General features: G+C 35.1%; 1 pseudogene; it reads right to left on the bottom strand.

The window, feature by feature from the left end:
• The window catches only part of LOC133245175 (tigger transposable element-derived protein 1-like), a 46,233-nt pseudogene that overhangs the window by 4,619 nt on the left and 16,326 nt on the right, over positions 1-25,288 (bottom strand).

The raw sequence follows: 25,288 nt of genomic DNA, 5'->3' as shown, positions 1-25,288 counted from the left end.
AATTTGTCAATACATTCATTCTAGCAAGTCAGATATGCAATTTCTCCATTCTATCTATTACATATAAATTAGGGGTTTTATTGATTAACTGTGGTATAAGAATAATGATTTTTCTGATATTGTCTACATGACTATTTAATTTGTAGCTTAAGAAACTACCCTCAGTTTCATCTAACCTTTTTAAAATGTTTTAAGTATATGAAAGTACAAATAAACTTGATATTTACTACAGACCAAAGATGACTTCCCTGGTGGCTCAGACGGTAAAGGGTCTGCCTACAATGCGGGAGACCCGGGTTCGATCCCTGGGTGGGGAAGATCTCCTGGAGAAGGAAATGGCAACCCACTCCAGTATTCTTGCCTGGAAAATCCCATGGACGGAGGAGCCTGGTTGGCTACTGTCCATGGGGTCACAAAGAGCTGGACATGACTGAGTGACTTCACTTCAAGGATGACATTAATTTTTCAAAAAACTCAATTTGACAAGAGGAAAATAACTTTTTAAAATATAATCAATCTTAAGGTTTTTTTTTTTAATTGAACAATATTTTTGTGATGATATTGTTTATTGGTTTACCAAATGTAGACCAGCTACTCTTTCTTGCTACTTCCAATTTCAAGACTGGAAAGGTTACATAATTCATTTTTCCCAGTTCTATGACCATATGATGGGCTTCCCGTGTGGCTCAGCTGGTAAAGAATCTGCCTGCAATGCAGAGGAACTGGGTTTGATCCAGGGATTGGAAAGACCCCTGGAGAAGGGAAAGGCTACCCACTCCAGTATTCTGGCCTGGAGAATTCCATGGACTGTGCAGTCCATGGGATCACAAAGAGTCAGACATGACTGAGTGACTTTCACTTTCATGGCCATGTGACACAGATCTGATCAATGAAATGTAAGAAGGAGCTACTGAACACTTTTAAGAATGATTTTGCATTTCCTAAAATAGAAATAAATGCAGCTGGTGTCATCATGTCTATCCTCCTCTTTCAAACCCACACATGAAGTCTAGAGTTGCTACAACCTTTGTGTCACTATGACAGAAAAAAAAAGAGAAACATGGGGATTCTGAGACCAATATTTCTGAACTCTTTTTTTCAGAATTTTTATTAACATGTAACATTATCATAGCTTCAGATGTACAGTACAGTATTCAATACATGGATATAGTGGTATGTTCACCTCAGTAAGTCTAGTTAACATGTCACCATACATAGACAGAAAATTTAGCTCTTTATTTATCTCTTGTGGCAGTTTCTTTTTTTATTTTTTAAATTGTGAAAGTGTGATAACATTTTCAGGAGACTTGGAAAATACAGAAAAAAGTTACATATTGTTCTACTGTATATTACAGTTATTTTTTCAGTAGATAAATTAAGATTTTTAGTTGGAGTTTCAATATAAAACTCTCAAAAGTGAATACAGTGAATAGACAGAAAAGTAGAAGGATATACTAGACCTGAAAAGCACTGTGAACCAATTCAACATAATTAAGATTTATACAATTTTCACACAACAGCATGATATAAATTCTATTAAAGTTCCCATAGACTATAAATCAGGGGACACTGGAACATATCCAGGGACATAAAACAAGGTACAAAATTGCATGGTCTATATATATTGAGATCATACAGAGTCTGTTCTCTTATCACTGTGAAATTATGTTAGAACTCAATATCAAAAATATTTGAAAATAACCCACATATTTTCAAGTGCAATATGACATTTACCAAGAGAGATTTTGACTTAGCCATTGAAAGTTTCAATAAAGTTAAAAGACTGAAAAAACATAGAGGGTGTTTGCAGAGAAGAAAGCATTTAAATGAGAAATTAATATCAAAGATACTTTAAGATCCCACTCATTCAGAAATTAAATGTCCACTTTTAAATGATAGGTGTATCTAAGAAGCCATAGAAGGAAAATTAAAAAAATACATTTGTATGAAAAGAGAATTTATTAGAACTTGTTACATGCAGCTGAAGCCGCTCAGTGCAACTAAATACAATCTGGAATCTTGAATAAGATATGAAAAAAATAATGGATGCCAGCAGAAAATTTTGTGAAACTTGAACCAAATCTATACTTTAGTTAATAATACTGTATCATACTAGTGGAGTCTATTTCCCCAGTCCTCCTATCAATGTTGTTCAACAGCTAGTTGCAATTTTGGTGCTGTATAGGAACAGATGAGTGCACATCCTTATACCCTGCCGTCTTGAAACTATCTCCCAGCTTTTGAATTTATGTTACAAGATGCATACTTTCTTATTCCTTCATATGTGAGAAGTGTTGACTCCTATTTGTTTAAGGCAGTGAAAGTCAGGATTGAGTCTTTTTTTGAATTTGATGTTATAGACAGCTAAATGTATTTTTAACTCATACATTTTTGTTTTGTTTATTTCAGGTTGACAATTTTAATGAGGATATTTTCTTTTACTTGCATTATGGCTATGGTTAGATTTAGGATGTTCATGAAAAGCAGAAAAAAAGCTGTGATTTCCTAATAAAACTCACAGCATAAAAGCAGCAATCAGGTTAATTCAAGTCAGGGGAATGTGTTACCAGGTTAATTCAACATGCTACTAGAAATTTCTAAGCTAATTAGAGAAACTCATTGTTCTTAGCTAGTATGAAAGTGAAAGTGAAATCGCTCAGTCGTGTCCAACTCTTTGTGACCATATGGACCACATGTGACCTACCAGGCTCCTCCATCCATGGGATTTTCCAGGCAAGAATACTGGAGTGGGTTGCCATTTCCTTCTCCAGGGGATCTTCCCAACCCATGGTTAGCTAGCATAGATTTTGCTATATCTCATGCATACAGATAAAATATTGGGCATGCTAAAAGTATCCTTAAAACAAAAAAATAATTCTTCATAGATATTCAATTGAAATTATATATATGTTAATACATATTCTGTTCCCTATTTACTTTTCTTTGTACTTTGTTGCAGTTAGTTACTCAGTCGTGTCCAACTCTTTGTGACCCCATGGACTGTGTAGCCTGGCAGATTCCTCTGTCCATGGGATTCTCCAGGCAAGAATACTGGAGTGGGTTGCCATTTTCTTCTCCGTCTTTGTATTTTATAATGATTACAATAATAAAAATCCTAAATCTCCATGTTAAAAATTTCTTTTCACAGAAGGTTTATAAAGTTAAGTTTGTTAAATAGGAAAAAATACACATAATGATAGTAGTAATAATTATAATTGAAATTTTTGAGTTCTTATTTTGTTCTGGATGCTAGTGTAATTGACTTATATATAAACCAATTATGAATTTATGAGTCCAATACTAATTTTACTTTAGTTTTATGTATGAGGAAACGAGGCCCTCAGTTTGGAAACAGTAAATCTTAAACTTTAGTCTACATTGAGGCAATCCAGTTGCATAAACTGTTGGCTTATTGTCTACAGAACATCTCATTTCTTCTTTGTTTAGATACAGGATATTTTTGGTAGAGGAAATGGTCCAACTTATAGTCCTAGCTCAGTCTTCAAGTAGGGATTGGAGATGTTTGGAATTTTTCAGAAATGGAAATATGATTTGGTATTCAAAAGAACTTTCATTCTCCGATGGACTACTGGAATTGGTAATTCACTTTCTCTGTTATTGTATAAAAAAGGTCTGGAGCAGTTGTGAAGAATGAACAGATTGATTTGTTAGTATTTATCTTTCAATCCAAAATATACAGTCTTAGTTTCTTAGTGACTTCCTAAGGTCACAGTTGGAAATTAATCCTTTTATCTCTCACTTCTTTCCTCCTTTCGTCTCTCTTTCTTCCTTCCATCCACTAGACAAGATTCTGGAAATTTGAAAAATAAATTTGACACATATTATATAATTTTATTATGAGTATTTTTTAAAAGAAGAGGAAAAGAAAATCAACTTGCCCTTAAAAATTTAGATCTGGTAATATTTTACATGTATTGAAAGGAAAAAATAATCTTTTTATTCTTATCAGAAAATTTTTAAAAACCTATATCACTTAACTTATTATTTGAAAAGCCTAATTTGGGTTGCTTTCTAGAAGAAAAAAATTATGTAATTTTTTTTAGTAAGAAAAATAGGTAGTCTCAAAAGTCAAACAGTAAAATTGAGAACTCATAAAGGATCTCACAATTGGGCATTAATAATGAATATTTATTGCTTGAATATAGGCCTTATTTAAGAAAAGAGATATCATGCACACCGGGTGTAATAAAGTTGTTGGTGGCCTAACGTGTTGCAAGTGTTTTGTCATCTACAGCACTGCATTCTTTAAGGATGTCTAACACAAAAAAAAACTCTCAAGTGAATTTATTGACTAAAACCAGTTCCACAGAACCAATTAGTATCTTACACAGGCTGCCCTGCAAGGCTTATGAGGCCATCCATCACCTGTCCATTTAACTATTTAGCATTTGTTCAAGCAATTTGTCACTGTGTCAGAATGCTAGCATTTCAGAATGGGAGTTTTTGGTTGAAAGAAATCTAACTCAGATACTGCAGATATTTCTCCTTTAATAAGGCTTAGGAAGATTTATGTTTCTATTATATTTAACCTTAAACATCTTGTCTAGAGGGTGAGGTTCTTTGTACTGCAAATATTTCAAATTTAAATCAAGTTTTTGTGTGAATTTAAAAATATCATGCAAAATGGAATTATTTTATAGTTTAACAATTCAAAGTGCTAACATTACAAAGTACCTTACCTCACAGGTTCAGTGATTACATTTTTATTACTTTTCCAATTCAGTCATTTGCTTTTATATTCATTTCTCATATCTATTAATTTCACACTCCCGAATGAATTATTTACTATTGAATGGAACAGAAAATGTCTGCATTGCTCATAACATTACGCATCTCAGGTAGATTTGGAATCCTAGAAATATCTAATAGTGGAAGGATTATTGCAGCATTTCAATTAAATTACATATAATTTGCAATCAAATCGTTACCCATTTGAAGCACAGAGTATTAATTATAATGCAACTTTGCTGTTGATTACAGATCCTAGTCAAATGCTTAATTTTTGTTTCATAAAATGCCAAATTCTACAATAGTATAATTTGAAATGTACTGGCTACTTAATATTGAGTAAAATGATGAAAATCACAAAGAGGACTGTAGCCAAAATATAATTTATAAAATGGGTCCATGTAGTACAACAATTACAGAAAATATAAGTTTTACATATTGTTTCAAAGACCCAGCCAGTTTACTACCTTAGGCATGCCAATCAAATGAAAATTATTCAGGTATCTAACCTTTAGATTTGATTCAAAAATGAGATGCAGATATATAGATGGCTTTTTTCCCAACTACCCTGTAAGTCTACCTGATTAAGATTTCTAATATGAAAGAGGCAGCTCTGATGCTGGGGACTCAAATGCCATTTCCTCATCTGAATGTTGTTAAGCAGTTCCCATGACATTTCTCACAAACTTTCAATGTGTGCTTGTCACTAAACTCAATCTCAGAGATGAAACAGAAAATGTAAACTCCTGAAGAAGGGAGCTGAGTAAAAAGCTTTCCTGAAGTCCTCAGAGTGCTGTATTTCCATGATCAAGACTTCAGTCACCAATTTCATCCCTTCCACCTAATATAGCCAGCCAAGAATTTGACATGGATGGATATTAGGTTGAAGTAAGGAATGCACAATAAAAATGTATATGTGTAGCTATACACACATGCATACATATGAGTGTTCACAATAGCCATTTTTAAGACATCGCAAATTCCATCATCCCCATCCATTCCTCGAAATTTTGTTACCTAGAAAATATATTTAACTAGTCAAGCATTCTTAAAATTCAGAGAAAAATGTTTTTAAGGGTTATTGGCTCAATAGTCACTATATTATATTCACACACATATGCATACATAATATACACACACATTTATTACCTTTTCACAATGTATTTGCAATCATTTTCAAAATAAGGGTAGAAAAGAAATAATTTTATATTTTTTCATCGGTATGTAAAATACTATCAAGATACTTCCTTAAGGATTTCTCAAATAAAAATAAGATATTTGGAAAACTTATTTAGCTGAAGGATTTATTAAAGAAGGGTATCAGAGATTATAGCTCATCAAAGGCTAGAAAACAACCTTTCAGAGGTGAGCAGACTAAAGTATAGCTCTTAGGCAAGAAACAAGGCTCAGGAAATCCTTGAGAAATTATCTCCTTGTGAGTAAAAGGAGTGGAGAGAAGAGAGAGAAAGATAAGAGTGAGAGATAATTGAGCTATCAATAATAATGAACTGAAGCAAAGTAAATCAAAATCTTAGACACAACTATGGAAATTCCAAAATGAGGAGGATGTACTGTGCTGATGACTTAAAGAGGTAATGGCTGTTTTTGCTGATTGTGGTTATGCAATTTTTTTTGTCCCAGAAGGGATTTCCCAGGTGGCTCAGCAGTTAAGAATTGGCCTGCCAATGCAGGAGACAGGAGATGCAGGTTTAATCTCTGGGTTGAGAAGACCTCCTGGAGTAGAAAATGGTAACCCACTCCAGTGTTCTTGCCTGGAAAATCACATGGACAGAGGAGTCTTGCATGCTACAGTCCATGGTGTCACAGAGTTGGACACAACTGAGCACGCACATGTACACAAGCATGTGTAATTACAGGGCAATTTTGTTCTTTCGTGAGTTAGTTCCGCAAGAATGAGTATTAGGATTGAATAATGGCACATGATCATGTACAAATATTGTTTTGCTTCTTAGTCTACTTTAGGAAAGGGATTGGGAAATGCATTGCATTCTTCTTCATATGTTACCAAATTCACAGACATAGCTATACAGAGATTCCACTAGTGGAGAGGACTCCCTTTGTACATTAAATAAAATAATAATAATAGCCATAACTACACTCCAGCCACTCTCCTTTATATATCAAAAGTCATTCAATCCTTTCACTATCTCTAAAATCATAAGAGTTTTAAGTTAGGTTACCAAAGTATCACAGTGATAGGGTGTGGTTTGAGCCCATAAAGTTCTCTAATTGCCATACCTTTAATATTTAAACTTCTTTCATGGAAACAGAGAGAAACTATTGTTTATTGAGTTCTTTCCTTTTCACAAGATAGTAACATTTTATATAAAAACCTCATTTAATACTTCTCACAATTCTGTAAGGTGAATGCTATTGTCCTAGTTAAAATATAAATTAATTATATTAATTACTATTGTCCCAATTAAAATATAGTAACTTATCAGAGGTTATAACACTAGTAATTGACAAAGAAAATATTCAAACTCAGATATATCTGGTCTCAAAGTGCATATTTGATTACTTGTTCAACCAGTGAACAAACTACTGTTGCATATACAAAGCCTCTGTTTCAATTTTAATTTTAACCTCAGTCTTTCTAGTACCTTAAATCTGTATGTCGTAGCATAAATCAAGATGATGGATATCCAAATTTTCCTTATGGTGATAGGAATTCTTGAGCTATGTAGGGACACATATTTCTCAAGTGAAAATGTAATTTATATTATGTGTCTTAAAGTATAATTTTGGAAGTTTATGCTGAAGCTTGGGAAAGAGTAGGTACAACATGAATGTAGATTTTCTTTTCATGAAAAACAGCTTGGAGTGGCCATCTTAAATTTTCTTTAAAAATCTTCAAGGAAGACAGGAGAAATAAATTTTATTCATGAACAATATGCAATACAAGATTTAATAATGAATACACTGACGTGAATATAAAGCTATTGCTATAGATGTACCAGTAGTAAGGAAATGGCAACCCACTCCGGTGTTCTTGCCTGGAGAATCCCAGGGACAGAGGAGCCTGGTGGGCTGCCATCTTTGGGGTCGCACAGAGTCAGACACGACTGAAGCGACTTAGCAGCAGCAGCAGCAGTATTATTTTAAAAAGACTGAATGAGACAGCTCTTTGAGGGCTTGGGTTCTTGCCTATTGAGCCATGCTTTATCCAGGACCAATAATAATGTCAATCACCTAGAATGTACTTGGACTGACTGTGTGCTGAAAGAGAGGGTTCAGCATAAGGGTGGCTAAGGAGTGGAGCAACATCATTTTCAAAGTATACCAATCAAAAGAATTCTGGAGGCTTCATCTGTCGATGGGACACTTTGTTTAAGTTTTCTAGATGGGGGGTAGAGTGAGAGTGGTACAGAGATATGAGAGGGAAAATTTTCAAATCTAGTGGCCTATTCTATAATCTGGAAATCTGGTGTTTGTTCACACTACCATAGTGTGATGATCATCACCACTAACTAGGTGGTAGTATCTATACAGAATAATTTGCAAGAAAGACCCTCAAATTCCTGTTTGGAGCAGAAGCAGGAAAGCAAGTGCTGGATACTATCTGAGCAAATACAGAGAAAAGTGTGTGTGTGTGTGTGTGTGTAGGGTGTGTTTGTGTGTGTCTGTGTGAGGCATATATAGGTGAGGATGCTTTAAATATTGGTGAGGGCTTCTCTGATAGCTCAGTTGGTAAAGAATTCACCTGTAACGCAGGAGACCCCTGTTCAATTCCTGGGTTGGGGAGATCCCCTGGAGAAGGAATAGGCTACCCACTCCAGTATTCTTGGGCTTCCCTTGTGTCTCAGCTGGTAAAGAATCTGCCTGCAATGCGGGAGACCTGGGTTTGATTCCTGGGTTGGGAAGATCCCCTGGAGAAGGGAAAGGCTACCCACTCCAGTATTCTGGCCTGGAGAATTCCATGGACTGCATAGTCCATAGTGTAGCAAAGAGTCCGACACAACTGAGCAACTTTCACTTTCACTTTCACTTTCCTTTAAATATCAGTGTCTTCCCCATCCCCTATAAGTAACATTTGACTTAAGCCAGAGCTAATATTGTCAAAGGAGCAAACATTCATGGATAAATGCCTCACATCTGGCAAAGTGAAGTTAGCTGACATTTACTTCATACAAAGGAGCAGGGATTAAATCAGACAGAATCTCATAGGATCAAATATTGGTATATTTTTCTCTGTTTTTCTGTTCCTTTTGAAGAAAACTAGGAAAATTCATTATCAACTACGAGGTTAAAAGGGGAAATCATACATTATTTATCTCTTTAACTTACTTTTCTTATTTTGTCAGTAGAAATATATACTAAAACATGGAAAGCACAGATATGAATTGTAGATAATTTGGAAAATTAGGAACACATAAACAAGAAAGAAAAATAGCTCTTAGTTCAGGGAGAAACACTCAAAACTTTGATGTTTTTTTCTGCAATATTTTCTTTAAATGTTTGAGCAGAGAGGTAATAGATACATTGGGAAAAAAGAGAAAGAGAGAGACAGGCCTAGACACAGATTGTAGTTGATATTTATCACATCCTTTCTTTTACTGTTATACCATTCATGGGATTCTCGTGGCAAGAATACTGAAATGGTTTGCCATTCCCTCCTCCAGTGGACCACATTTTGTCCGAACTCTCCACTTTGACCTGTCAGTCTTGGGTGGCCCTGCACAGCATGGCTCATAGCTTCTTTGAGTTAAACAAGCCCCAACGCCATAACAAGGATGTGATCCACGAAGGGGATTTTTTACCGACACCATTTTCCATCACCCACAGCTAACTTCCCAGCTGGTTAGGGATACTCTACTTGATGGTGTCGCTTAAATCATTTTTGAAGACTCTGAGTCCTTTATGATTTTGCGTTTATTGGATTACTATTTTTCTATTAGCATGTAACACTTACCAAAAAGTGCCCAGTAAAGCATTTATGTTCCATTCATAGTTTTCCCTCACTCCACTGAATACCAGAAGCCTATTTCTACTTGGTATTTTAATCAATCACACTAATAGCCTATTGGCAGTTTCAACTAAAAAATAAGAAAACCAATGTTGTATTCCAGTTTGAAAGTTTTCCGCCTTTAAGATATGACTCATAGGCAAAAAAGCCCAAGTGTGTGGGAAAAGAAAGCAAAAGTTTTGTAAGTTAATAAATAATATAGAAAGAGGAATCACCTGCATGCCATTCTTTAGGACTCAGGCCTGTGTGTTCTACGCTAGAAGAAATAACACTATAAATGTTAGTGTTTCAAAAAGTATACTTTATTGTATAGGGTAGTACCCAAACTTCACTGGATATTTTTTTCTCAGCAGGTGCTATAACTGAATCCTTAATAAATTACTCCATAATTATATCAGGCTTGCTGACACTAGTTATGGTAAATTTGATAGATAGGATGAGTGAAGTCCATGATCCATGAGCACTGTTTTTTTTTTTTTTGGCTATGGTTTGTTTGTGTCTTATGAAATGTACTCTTTGGTTAAAGCAATGTAGTTTGTGGTATCAAGATTGTAAATGGCTTCCTAAAACCGAATAGTGTCACTGCAGAAGCATTACAGAGAGGGAAATAAAATCTATATCCTCTTTCCCCTCCATAATTTTTCAGTAAGAGTCTAATTGATGTCTTTATGGAAGGACCATATCAGGGGCTCAGCAACAACCTTTGATTTTAGCATTTTGATACTTAGATATGAGTAGTGAAATTATCTTGAGGAGTGGGGAACCCTGTTACTGAGCCTGTGCATAACAAATTTTTCACCATGACCACTTTGTAGACAGATAGGGTCCTAAGGTGATAGACCTCAAAAAAATGGGCCATTTTGTCTATCTGGTTATGGAAAACTCATTTTCAGCAGACTTTTTGGTGAAAACTAACAGAGGAAAATTATACTCCCAAACAATGATCATTCAGAGAAATAAATCTACATAACATTTTAAAAATATTTCCTTATCACCAAATCTTGTTTATCTCAAGTCCCTGATAAGTCATAAAATTGACACGGCCCATGAACCATGAAAATGTGTTGCTCTGGCTATCATTTCTTCCAGGCAAAGCAGACAATCAGATATACTAGATATACTGTCTGAAGTATTGTTCACTGGAACAAATCCTATTTACCACTGTCCTTCAGGATCACCCCTGAATAAGTTGTAATATATTTTTAGACCACTTTTTCTGATGCCAGCATTTCCATCTGTAAACCAGAATGGAGATATTTTTCTTCCTCAATCAACTGATAATAAATAATTCCCCATGAAGGCACAGAAATTAGTGAAGGAGTAGGTATTATCAAAGCCTGAATTACTTACCAATGACATTTATTTATGTGTTCAGAACCTGTTAAAGTACTATATCATATATACTATATCCACTTAATAAGAGGTTGCTTCTGTATTCACCCATTGTGGCTTGGCACAACACAGTGCTCAGTTCAAATGGGCAGCTTAAGTTGCATAATCACGTGTGACTCAGTACCCAAATATTAGGATTGTATGAAGGTCCAATAAAAGAGCTGTTATTTGATTTTAAAATAAAATTATCTTTCAAGTTCCCATCCCATATCTGCGAGTCCCATTCCTTTCCAGTTAATTCCTTAGCATTTATGTGAAAGAATTAGTGAAGCTCTTGAAGTCTGTGTCATTAGCAGCATCTTCAGTTGCCAACAGAGCCACCAAAATAACTTTTTGAGAAAGCTGGTTTTATGGTTCCTTTTCTCATTGTCTCTGTGAATAAGTTGGCTTCTAAACCCTCTCAAGAGACACAGTTCAGGTTAGGATGAAAAATGGCACGTAATAATCCATTCCAACATCTTCATTTTCTTGAGTTTTATAACTCTTCCCTCCACATTAGGCCAGAAATGTTATGTTCTGGTATGTCAACTTCATTGATTTCCCCATTATTGAGTCCAGGTTTCAATCAGCCAACTAAGATCACTAGCATCTTGAGGCTAGTGCATTAAATCCAAATCTCATCTTAAATAAAGCTCTCATATGAATAAAGTTGGTCTGATCCATTGTTACAATTTATCCTCCTAAGACTAAAACCCTAAGAAGAATTAATTTCCACATACCTACTTCAGGTGATTTTCCGAACCCAGAGATCGAACTCACGCATCCCATGTCTCCTGCCTTGGCAGGCAGATTCTTTACCACTTCGCCACCTGGAAAACTTATATCTCAGCAACCTGACAATAAAAATTAGTAATGTCAAGTTGAGTCTTTAAAAGGACAGACACTTTCTCATAAGGCAATTGTCTCGTGCCAGGTGACTGAAGTCATACAGGCTAGTCTCCAAAGACAGTGGTAAAGGAGGATATTTCTGCTGATGAGGAAGATTAAGGGGAAATTGGGGTTCCAGGTTCTCAGCTTCATCCAATTCTCCCCAGATGTCCATGTTCCAAGTTTCAGGGTCCTACTCTATTCCAAATAATGGTCTAATCATAACATTAGAGGTATTTGGATGTTTCACAACTTACATAGTTATTTTTTCAACTGAAGCTATATGTTTCGGTCCCTGTCACATAAGGTCACAAATAATGATAAGAGTTATTATTATTATAGACTATAGAGTCTTAGTTGGGACTGCCATATAGAACTGAGGCCAAAGAGAGAGATTGTGTCATGGAACAGAGATAAACTCTGTCTCTACGCCACCAGAAACACATGGAGAAGAGTAAGTATTTTGGCTCAGAAAAAGCTTCTTCATACCCACAAATCATACACCAGTTCTTGTAGCTGGCTTAATATATCAAAAAACCAAAAGACATGTAACATGTGATGTGTTACAGAAAAAAAAGTGGTAAATTGTGTACAATTATCTTAAAGTAAACATTTAGTTTCCCAGCATTGTACTACAATATATTTAGCTGGTCTTCTACAATGGACATTTGGGCTGTTGCCAAGACATATTTTAGTGAAAAATACACAATACAGTTGTTACTTTTTGACATGTATGAAAAGCTTTTCCCAGTATATACACCTAGGATAGGATAGCCATAGATTTAAAATAATGTGAAATCCTTCAACTATTTCACCTTATTTTCTAGGTTTATAAGAGCTTTTGTTAACTTTACATCCTTGCCATAACTTTTACAAATTTAGAGGATATAAAATCATAATTCAGTGGGGACTAAGCATGGAAACATTTTCTTTCACAATTAGAGCAGTGAGGGTTCATATGGTAGAAGAAAAATGTTGGTAAAAACCACTCTAGATAAAGAAGCCAAAGATTTGAGAGGTCACGTATTTGCTGAGTAATCATTACAGATTACAAAGCCACCCAGATAATAGCAAGACAAGATGAAGGAGATAGTAGAAGTAGGTGTCAATGTCTGAAATAGGAGCTAGTGGTTTCTGATGTTATCATAATAGCAGTTTGAGGCTATTATATGCAGGTTCAAGAGCACTGGACTAGAGACATTTGTGAAATTAAGAAGGTTATTAAGATAATTTTTAAATAAAATCGTGATATTCTCTCAGTTGGAAAACAAGCAGCCTTCACTAGAATGAACACCAGCAGATGTTTCAGGGGAGATCAGAGTTCAATAGAGGCTTAATATTGGGACAAATGATAAAGAAGTAGGGGGAGTAAAGGACATTTGTACCGTGTTTTGAAAACAATAGTTCTAATACTTTCTTTTAATTATATTTATAGATGATTTGAATCCATCCTAAAACAAATGCCATACTATAACTGCCTTTTTTAGAGCTCTTAAAACATGTTTAAGGCTTACACTATACACACACACACACACACACACACACACACACACACATATATATATATATATATATATATGTTGTATTCAAGAATGATAGGGTTTAATACTCTTTCATTCCTTGTATTCACTTGAGAAGTAGTCAGAGAATGATATTCTTGGGTCATAAATATTTTCCTCAAAACAAAATGGATGACTTATTATTTTAGTATCTTCTGTCATTTAATACTATAGGTGAGAATATTAAAAGAAGCCCTAATTTTTGTAGTAAACAGATATCTTACAGGTTTGTTTCTTTTCATTTTTAAAACTTCTGCTTAGTTTTTTTTTTGCAAGATTATTTTTATATTTTTGAAATGTACATAAACTCATAACTGACGTAGACATTGGTACACTTCCATTAATCTTCCCTGAAACCCTGTTTAACCCTTCTGTCTGCAGACATGTGACGTGTTTTACTTTCCTCTGTCGTATTTTTCACTGTAGCTGCCATTCCACTGTGCTCTGAAGGCTCTCTAGAGATCAGCAAGAATCTCCAAGTTTAATTCCTTTCTTGGTGCTCCATGCATGTGTTCTCTGCTTCTTATTTTCATCCTTTTGCCCCACTATCCCTATACTGGGACACATCTTTTCTTCATGTCACTTTCTACAGCACAAAGAACTGTTATTCATATTCTCTGTTATTTCCTCTTCCTATAGTATAAGAGGATTTTCTCCCTGCTGCTATATTTAATTTCATTTCAGTATTTCCCTATCTCATCCATCTCTGTTTTATTTCAATCTGACTCTCAGCCAGAACTTTTGTCATATGTCTTTTGTCTTATCATTCCACATTTCATTTCTTGTTACAGAGAATCCAAGTTATATTGCATTATATTGAAGACACAGATATATCCTAACATTTATTCTTTTTCTTACAGTAAGATTTTTTTCAAACCTTCATTCTTGAATGGTATAACTATATGTATTTTTTTCTTTTGTAATCATGGAATCTTTTCACATGCTAAAAATGTGGGGGTTTTTCTTCTCTGTTTAATAATATTAATACCAGAAATATCTATTTAAGGATATCATTTGAACCAAGTGGAAAAATTCTCCTACTTCTTCCCATCTTCTGGTATATTGCTGTTAAAATCTGCATCACAGACACAGTGATACAGGGCTCTGTTTCAAATATTTATCACATGTAGGTTCATGAAACTTTGACACCATTCTGAAAACCTACAGTGAATAATTTACCCTGATTTTTACCTGGCTATAGTTGAGAAAATTTTCCAGGTTTATACATGTAAAAGTATGAGACTAAATTTGAGTTAAACAAAACATGAGAGCTGTGATATACATGTTTATATGTTAATATTTTTATTTTTAAAATTTAGTTTCTATCATATTTTTCAGATATTAGAATTCCATATACATATTCCATATAAATATGGAATCCTAAATCAGAAAAATATAAATTATCATTACATATTGTTATTTGTAGATTTTGAAAGTGTGAAAATGTTAGTTGTTCAGTCATGTCCAAGTCTTTGCGACCTCATGTACTGTAAGTCGTCAGGCTCCTCTGTCCATGGGAATTCCACTGGAGAAACTTGCCACGCCCTCCTCTAGGGGATCTTCCCAACCAGGGATCAAACTTGGGTCTTCCACATCACAGTCAGATTTTTTACCATCTTAGTTATATAGCAGAGAGTCAGACATGACTGAGTGATTAAGCACTACATACACACACACACACACCCTGTCTGAGTTTATTATATATGTAAACTCCTTATTTATGATGAAAAAATCAAGAAATCACTACTATGAAACCAATAACTGATGAATAGGACATTTGTGTTACAGTGAAAATGGATTTGGAAGGTATTAAAAACTAGAACAATTCTTCCTCTTCTCCAGCATGAACATCAAGGCAGGGAATCATCAAAGACCAGAAAACTAGCACATAAAGGTTATGTCTTGTATCGTGTATCAAAAAGATGAGGGCAGAGAATTTCCTGAGATGTACAGATGCTCAATCATATATCAGGCATACAGTTGCTCTGCAGTCTCCCGTGTGCTAGAGAAGTCTCCCGTTTTGAACATAAGATCACTACAGCAGTTGTGAGTATCACATATAGGAACAGTTATGGATTACCGTGAGGAAGGGGACACTTTGGTGAATATCTCTTTATTTTTTATGAAAAGCACTTCCCAAAAGTTGCCCAGAAAGGTTCCACTGGTCAGGATTTGGTTCCATTACATGCTTTAGTGACAAGAAAAAGAAGGTTCATATTCAGAATTGTTAACCTCCGAGATAAAAGCCAGTCTCTACTAGCAGGGAAGAATGACATACATGTAGTTTATGGGCTTATACCACTTAGAATCAGACATGAATATATCGTTTCCTGGGACTAGGAGAAAATGTTCAAATATATCATCTGAACCTCCAGAACTACCACCAATAAAGTCAAAGTTCTTTTGTAAAAATTCCCACACAGAAAGGATGTTTGGATCTGATTGATTTCAGAGATTTTATAAAATTAGTGCGTGGGTTTTTTGTATTGGTGTGGTGAATAGGCTAATCTATTATCTTTGAATTAATTTATATTGAAAGAGTCAAGGAACTTTTAATCCATCATCCTCAAAAACTTATCCTCTAGGGTTTAAAAATGTTTCTATATCCATATTTACACAAAACCTAGAACAAGGAAAAATCTTAATGTTGTATTGGTGTTGGCTTAATGTTGGCTGGTGTTATAACAAATATAATTTCTCCTTCTTGTTTATGTCATTAAATCATCTGTCAAAGCCAAAGACTGCTTTTTCTCATCTTATTAGATAAACCTCACCTAGGTCCCACCAAAACAGAAATGTAAGCTGGAGAGGTAGTTGATATAAAATTGTATTATCAGTTCAGAGATCAAGCTACCTGAGTTCCATAAGTGGAAAACCTAGAGTAACCTAACAGAGGAACCTCATATCTGCATCTTTCCTTCTCTGGAAATTGTGAACCTCAGCAAAGATACTCAGTATTTTTTCTGTCATTCTGTTTGGGCACAACCTAATGTCACTAGGCAACCTGTGGCAGGTCCTACATGTTATTGCCTCTAGTACATCTACCTGTACTCCTGACTGCCTTTCTGTTTATTTTAACCACTGACCAAATAAGGATATACAGTCATCATCACTGTTTTCCAATACTACATTGGATTAGAAGAAAAAAATGAAACCATAGCATACACTCCCTTTGTTCCATATCTCAATTCAAGGCTTCCCTTGTTTCTATATCCCACTACAAATCAGAAATTTTTAGTGTTATTCTGCTTAGGTGTTCTCTCACAGCTCCCCTGGAATGGTTTGTTTTTTAGGAGAAGAAGTAGGTGTAAGATGTCCATGGAGACTTCCTCAAGCCTAGTTCAATATGCTCTATATCTCATACTAATTCCTTCTACCTATATGTATAGTTTCAGCAGAGCTGAGGGATTTTTTTTTTCAAATTTGAATATTCTATTAGTAATTTCAGTAAGAGCTGAGTGGAAAAATTGGGCAAAACTGTTCCTTTCTGCATCTTAACTTAATGTCTTTTATTCTTTATTTTGTTCTGCTACAATTGAGGGGAAACAATTGGAAAAACATTTTCACCTCTGAGAGATAAAAAAAAGAGATACTTTCATCCAACAAATATTTCTCTGAAGCTCACAAAACAAATGTAAATGAACTCAGTTTTCCATCTGTGGGTATGCTGTGTTATTGTTGTTCAATTGGAGATGTATACAATTTTTATTGAAAGTAAATCAATTTCAGACTATTCCTTAGTATAAGAATGATTTCTCAGCAGACAATACAGAGAGAGCATTCTAGAACCAAGAGCGTAATGGCATGCTTTGTATCCTTTCTCCTTTGAGAGCTTATGACAAAAAATAAAAGCAATGAATAGAGTTCAATTAAAACATCCACCAGTCTTTTCCCCTTCATTTCAGGAACACTCATGCTCTTCTTTTCTCTGATTTCCAGAGAACATCATAATAAACACTTCCTCTAACTACATGGCATACAGAAGTCCTGAGCAGACACAAAACATTTAAATAAAATAGATAAGATGTCTAAAAGTAAAATAAATTGATAAACACTTAAAGCTAATAAATACATTTGTAAAATAAAAGAGACAGCTCTAAGAACTCTTAATGAAAATGATTGTCTGTATTAAATCTGATTTTTTGCAGAGCATATCCTTGGGAAAACATCTATTGAAAAATCTTTAAGACAGACTTGACAAAAAGTAAATCATGAGAAATTCTGAATTATAAAACATACAATTATTCTCCAAATTATGATAAAGATCCTCAGGTTCTCGCACAGGAAAGTTTATGAAAATGAATGCAGCCATTCTCGAAATAATTTTGGAAGTGTTTCAGATCAGATCAATTCAGTCACTCAGTCGTGTCCGACTCTTTGTGACCCCATGAATCACAGCATGCCAGGCCTCCCTGTCCATCACCAACTCCCGGAGTTCACTCAGACTCACGTCCATCGAGTCAGTGATGTCATCCAGCCATCTCATCCTCTGTCGTCCCCTTCTCCTCCTGCCCCCAATCCCTCCCAGCATCAGAGTCTTTTCCAATGAGTCAACTCTTCGCATGAGGTGGCCAAAGTATTGGAGTTTCAGCTTTAGGATCATTCCTTCCAAAGAAATCCCAGGGCTGATCTCCTTCAGAATGGACTGGTTGGATCTCCTTGCAGTCCAAGGGACTCTCAAGAGTCTTCTCCAACACCGCAGTTCAAAAGCATCAATTCTTCGGCGCTCAGCCTTCTTCACAGTCCAACTCTCACATCCATACATGACCACAGGAACAACCATAGCCTTGACTAGACGAACCTTTGTTGACAAAGTAATGTCTCTGCTTTTGAACATGCTATCTAGGTTGGTCATAACTTTCCTTCCAAGGAGTAAGCGTCTTTTAATTTCATGGCTGCAGTCACCATCTGCAGTGATTTTGGAGCCCCAAAAAATAAAGTCTGACACTGTTTCCACTGTTTCCCCCTATTTCCCATGAAGTGATGGGACCGGATGCCATGATCTTAGTTTTCTGAATGTTGAGCTTTAAGACAACTTTTTCACTCTCCACTTTCACTTTCATCAAGAGGCTTTTGAGTTCCTCTTCACTTTCTGCCATAAGGGTGGTGTCATCTTCATATCTGAGGTTATTGATATTTCTCCCGGCAATCTTAATTCGTTTGTGTTTCTTCCAGTCCAGCATTTCTAATGATGTGCTCTGCATAGAAGTTAAATAAGCAGGGTGACAATATACAGCCTTGACAAACTCCTTTTCCTATTTAGAACCAGTCTGTTGTTCCATGTTCAGTTCTAACTGTTGCTTCCTGATCTGCATAAAGGTTGCTCAAGAGGCAGATCAGGTGGTCTGGTATTCCCATCTCTTTCAGAATTTTCCACAGTTTATTGTGATCCACACAGTCAAAGGCTTTGGCATAGTCAAGAAAGCAGAAATAGATGTTTTTCTGGAACTCTCTTGCTTTTTTGATGATCCAGCGGATGTTGGCAATTTGATCTCTGGTTCCTCTGCCTTTTCTAAAACCAGCTTGAACATCAGGAATTTCACGTTTCACATATTGCTGAAGCCTGGCTTGGAGAATTTTGAGCATGACTTGCAAGTGTTTAGTGAACCTTAAATTATGCGTATTTTACAAACCAGGAACTCTATGCCCCAGTATTTACACAGTCTAGCAAAATTTAAGCTAAGTAAATAGACACATATGAGAATGTTCATAACTCTGTATGTGTATGTGTTTCTTGTATGTATTTTGAACAGTCTTCTGTTCAGCAGTAAATTAATGACTATATAAAATGGAATATAAAGAAACAATATATTATAGCAGTTAAAATAAATTGTGTCTACAGATACCAACGGACTTCCCAGGTGAAACTAATGGAAAAACCCTGCCTGCCATGCCCAGGAGACATAAGAACACAGCTTTGGTCCCTGGGTCAGGAAGATCCCCTGGAGGAGGACATGGCAACCCACTCCAGTATTCTTGCCTGGAGAATCCCGTGCACCGAAGAACCTGGCCGGCTGCAGTCTATATGGTTTCAAAGCCTCGGATGAGACTGAAACAACTTAGCATGCACAGACACCAGCAAGAATCTGAAGATGGGTCAAAGGCCAATATTAAGACAAAAAATAAAACACAATTACAGTGCCTTTAATATAATTTTATAGACATGAGATCATGAAGAACATTATTTTTTAAATAGAGATTTATAAATTATTTTAAGACATACATGAGTTTTCTGTAAATTTTTGGTAAAAATGGGGATAGGAAAAATGAGATGAAGAAAGATAAAGAAATAAGGTAATATATAAGGATTCTACTTGGGAACAAACCAATATTCTGATTCTGAAAGTTATGGTCTATTTAATTTTGTCAACCTGAGGTCAAATGTAAAAACAATTAAAAATGGAACATACTAAGGTAGATTAATCAATTCTTTTTGAGGGATAAACTCAGAACTAATATTAGAACCTTATAGTATAAATTTCAAGGTTTGTTTTAGAGTTAATCATAAAATGTTTATGGATATATACCTCAAATCCCCCCACCCACAACACACAGAGAGACTGCAAAACATCCACTTTTACCAATGCCCTAAGTGTCCATATACACAATGAACATTTTTCATTCATGATTCTATATGATGTTTTAAAGCATTTGCCACTCTTAAAACTCCCTCCTTATTGATATGCTTTCTTCTCTTAGTTTGCATGTTTGTTCATTGTCCTGATGTTATTACTTCCCGAATCGTTCCCTCTCATTCACTTTTCCTGGGCTACTGCCACCTTACAGACCTCCCACTCTCCTTTCAATCCATGCCATTTATCTTGGGACCTCCAGTCAAAATCTCTCATGTACAGTAGGATACCTCAACAGACCCTCAAACATATTTAAAATCTGCCAAACCTGGGTGTTCTCTAGCATTCCCTAACTCAGTGAACAGCCACATCACTCCAAAATCTCCTTCAGCACCTATTTCTTATAAATCCCACCTATTCAGTTCACTGGGCACTAATAATTTGTGTCTTTTTTTTTTTCTTCCAAATTTGTCAATTTTTCTCATCACCATCACTCACAAAATATCTTTCCTGGAACATTTCAATAGCTTTCTGACTGGCTTTGTTGCTTCCACTCTGATCACTGTAAATCTGTTCTCCCCACAGTGGTCCCCAACATTTTTGGCACTAGGGTCCAGTTTCGTGGAAGATAATTTTTCCATGGACCAGGGGTGGGGGATTGTTTGGGGATGATTGAAGAGCATTACATTTATTGTGTACTTTATTTCTGTTCTATCGAATCAGCTCCACCTCAGATCATCAGGCATTAGATCCTGGAAGCTGGGGGCTACACAACAACCAGAATGACTGTTCCAATACTAAAAATTCTTTTATTCTATTTGTCTGCTTAAAATCCTTTAGTAGCTCCCTGTTATACATAGCACAATAGCATAGTACAGCGAACAACCTTTCAGTAGGTCCTACAAGCCATGCCTAAGCTATCTTTTTGCCCTTCTCTTTTTCTGATGTCCTGAGCAAGCCAGCTGGGTATTGACAGAGGCAACTTACAGAACTCATCTCCAAAACTTGGTCCAGCCAATCTTATCCATGCAAATACACATGTGGATAGCTTCTATAGCTCAAAATTGCATGTGAACTTCAGATTTAAAAATTTTGGCATGTAACTCAAATGGTTTTAAAACATTCTATAAAATTAACCTATAGTATATATGGCAGGATTTGAGTCATAGGCCATGAGGTGGCAACTTCTGTCTTGCAGAGACTGCTGGTTCCATCAGAATACATTTATTGTTACATGTTACCTAAGGGTTTTTCAGACTCCAAATTTCTTAAATTTCTTCATGTATGATTATAAATATTAATGCCACACTGGAAGGATTTATGAATTTGATGTTCTACTTTAATTTTTCAATAATTTCCATCATGATTAAGTTAACAGATGATCAAAAATTAAGAACTAATGCAGAGATAAGGAGACACAGATGGTGTATAAATGAAATAATTTATGTACAATTTCAACTTTAACAAGTTAAAAACAGGTGTTTCCAGAGAATAAAACACAACAGAGACCCAAGGTGGGAGGCAGAAAACCTGGAATGCAATAATGCTAAAAATTAACTTTGTCTAAAAGCTTCCCCAAATTAAAAGCAAATTATTAGCATGAGAGAAATAGCTCAGAGGGAATATTGCTGAATAAAGCAGGGGCAAGTACTCTCACCTGAACAAATTTGATTAATTTCCTATTTTAGCTCTATATAATTCTTCATGGCAATTGAAGTTGTTTTAGAAAGAATTTTAAAGGCAGTACTAAAATAATCAAGACTAGAGAGAAAGGTAATTGTCGAAAACAAGTAAATGATATCACAATTCTTAATTTCAAAGTAAAGTCAATAAAATAAAGCTTTATATAAAATAAAAATATTCCCAACTAGAAATATCACAAGTGAAAGTGGGAGCAGCTTAAAGTTTTATTTGGAGCCTTCTCTCTTTAGAATTATATTGTTAGTTAAGTAAACTTTTAAATATAGAATCTGAGTCCCATATGGATAGGTATCTTGCCTATAGTAGGAGCTCAATAAATTTTTCAGGACAAATTCCCCTAATTAAAAGACAAGTGAATTCCTTGCCATCCAAGAGTAAGAGATTTCTAGTAAGAAATTTTTCCTGAATCATGTCACCTAATATCTTCTCTTGGATCTTCCAGGAACAATGATCTGTTTGGTCCCTAATTGAATCTCTCATAGACCTGCTGTTTTCTCCTGTCAACACACAAGCCTTGTTCATTTTTTAAAAATCTCAATCCACATTTTACCTCACCCCAAATTTCCATCCTCACCTTGCTTATTCAGTTTGTAGAATCAACTTATCTTCCAGTTTTCTTTTAGAAACAAACTCCTAAAAAGAGGGCTTTATGCTTTAATACCGTAATAGTGAGAGATAACTGTGTATTTTGTAACAATATAGAAGCTTTTGTTGGTATAAGAACCAGTTAAATGGTGAAGTTTTATATTCAAAATTAAAAGTTTAAACCATCATCTCTTTCCTACTCCATGTTTTAAATTTTATTCCTCTAAGATATTTTGCTGAGTAAAAGCTAACATTTGTGAAGCGCTGTGCTGAGTATTTTATATGTATTATCTAATTTTATTATGCCATAATTATTTGGAAATATATTAAGATATATGTGGTTAGAGTTAAACTTTCAGACAAAATTAGGGGAAGTACAAGTTGCCAACCATGAATTCAGCATCCAAACTTCATCCCCTGCTAGAACAAGCAGGTCAGAATGCAGCAGTTAAAAGAACTGATTGCCAGAGTATTTTTTCAGACTCTTCATCTACTTCATTACAATCAGAATATATACCATAATTTTAGTGATACAGCTATCAAAAGTCAATTTTTTGTAAGTTGCTGCTGCTAAGTCGCTTCAGTCGTGTCCAACTCTGTGCGACCCCATAAACAGCAGCCCACTAGGCTCTTCTGTCCCTGGGATTCTCCAGGCAAGAATACTGGAGTGTTTTACCATTTCCTTGACCAGAGGATCTTCCCGACTCAGGGATCAAACACACATTTTCTGCCTGCATCTCCTACATTGCAGGCAGATTCTTTACCTCTGAGCCACCAGGGAAACCCATTGTTTTTTAATTAATTTTTATTAAAGTATAGTTGATTTACAATATTGTGTTAGATTTAGATGGATAGAACAGTGATTTTGTTATATACATTTCAGGTTCTTTTCCAATGTAGGTTATTATAGAATACTGGGTATAGTTCCCTGTACTGTATAGTAGATCCATGTTGTTTATCTCTTTTGTATATAGTAGGAAAGGAGAGGGAATGATAAATTAAGAATTTAAGAGTAACATATACACCTTATTGTGGATTAAACCTCAATTCAAGCATCACCCCGTCTCTCGCTTTACCTGACTCCCATAGGTATTCTGTCTCTTTTCTGTGTTCCCATAACATTTTGTCTTATGATACTTTTCACCATCCACTATAATTTCTGGTTTTATTAGTCTGTCTTGGCAAAGAAAGTTAGTTCATTGAAGTTATCATTCATCTATGTACCCTCCAGATTTAGCATAGTATCTAACTCTTCGTAAATGCTCAAACTCAGAAGAGGAGGAAGTAAAGGTGGAAAGAAGATGAAAAGGAAGAGAAGGAGAATAGAGTAGACAGCCAAGTTCTGAAAAAGAAGAGTATAATTATATTAGGAAGTGACGGAGATTAGGTACTTAAGGTAAGAAAGACTAGAAAAGATAAGGAGCAGAAAGGAAAGCTAATTGAAGCTTTGAGCTCCTTGAAGACAACAAATGTGATTTCCTGGAATTTCAAATGGCTAATAAGTAATAGCATATGTATTTCTGAAGCTCTGTGATATGAAATAGTAAATAAATAATAATTAGGAAATATTAACATGCAGAATAATATCTTGTAGTGGGAACTAATGATAGAGCCAAGCTCTTTTATATGCTCAAATTACATACTAAAGTTTAAAGCCCAATAGCAGGAAATCAACTGCTTGTATCATGAATGTATAATCAGCATTTAATTTGCTAATTAATTATGCTTCCTTTCCAGCAGTAATTAAGATGTGTGATTGCTTAATTTTGTGTACACTGATCATGTGTATCTGAAGATGTAGGCTAATCTTCATTCTTATCATTACTACAATCACATCTAATATCCTTACTTGAACACTGTCACTATCAAAGGAAAGCCTTATCTTTCATCTCTTTCTAGTCTTTCTCATCTGCTTCATCTAATTAATAAACCTATAAGTGAAACTTCAACAGGTATGTCACTATGCATGTATCTTTCTATCTTGTGATCTCAACCTGTTATACAGTAATCTGCCATTGGTTTATTTCCATTATTTTCAATGTTATATTTATTCTAAATGCAGCTGTAAAATTAATTTTCTCTTCCCTAAGTTCATATTATTTTAGTTACTTAAAGAACAATTTCCTGTTCACAAGAGAATTGAGATGAAACTGTTATTTTTTGCATTTTTTAATTTCTGTTGAATGGCTCCCTTATATCTAGTTAACAATCTGTGTCTAAACTTTTAGAGGAGAACTGCAACCTTTCAGTAAAAACTGCCCTTCCATCTGGGCCTTGTTCCATTTTTAAATCTAAGGCATCTTCTTATTTGACTGCCTATTGATGAAATGTTCTACAGCTTAAAGTTCAAACATGTACGCTATTTAATTACTTTAAGATCCAAGATGAAGCATCAATTTCCAACATGTATGGTGTGTTTATGTTAGTCTGCAAACTGAACAGAGTCTATCTTTTCCTCAGATGTTGATTTTCTATAATAATGAAATATACGGAGGGCCTGGGCATATATAAAAAGGTGCACAAAATAGACAATAAATGAAGTGATGATAGTGTCAAGATAGTTTCTACGGTTTTAATATAATTTATAGTATATTCTGAAAAACTTTGATTGATTTTTTCATTGTTATAGTAAGAATTGGCCACAAATTTGGCTTAACCAATTCAGCTTAATTATCTTATAGTTTTGTAGGTAAGAAGTCCAACATTGGTCTGACTTGGCAAAAATCAAATCAGGTTGCATGGCTGCATTCTTTTCTGGGTTTTAAGGAATAATCTGTTTTCTTTTTTTATCCTAGCTTCCAGAGATCATGCACATTCCTCAGTTCATGCCCCTTTCCTTTTCTTCAAATCCAGCAGAAATGGGTAGAGTTTTAATC

Source organism: Bos javanicus, chromosome 3 (assembly GCF_032452875.1).
Source record: "Bos javanicus breed banteng chromosome 3, ARS-OSU_banteng_1.0, whole genome shotgun sequence".
NCBI classification, from domain to species: domain Eukaryota; kingdom Metazoa; phylum Chordata; class Mammalia; order Artiodactyla; family Bovidae; genus Bos; species Bos javanicus.
This window is presented reverse-complemented; position numbering and strand designations above follow the sequence as displayed.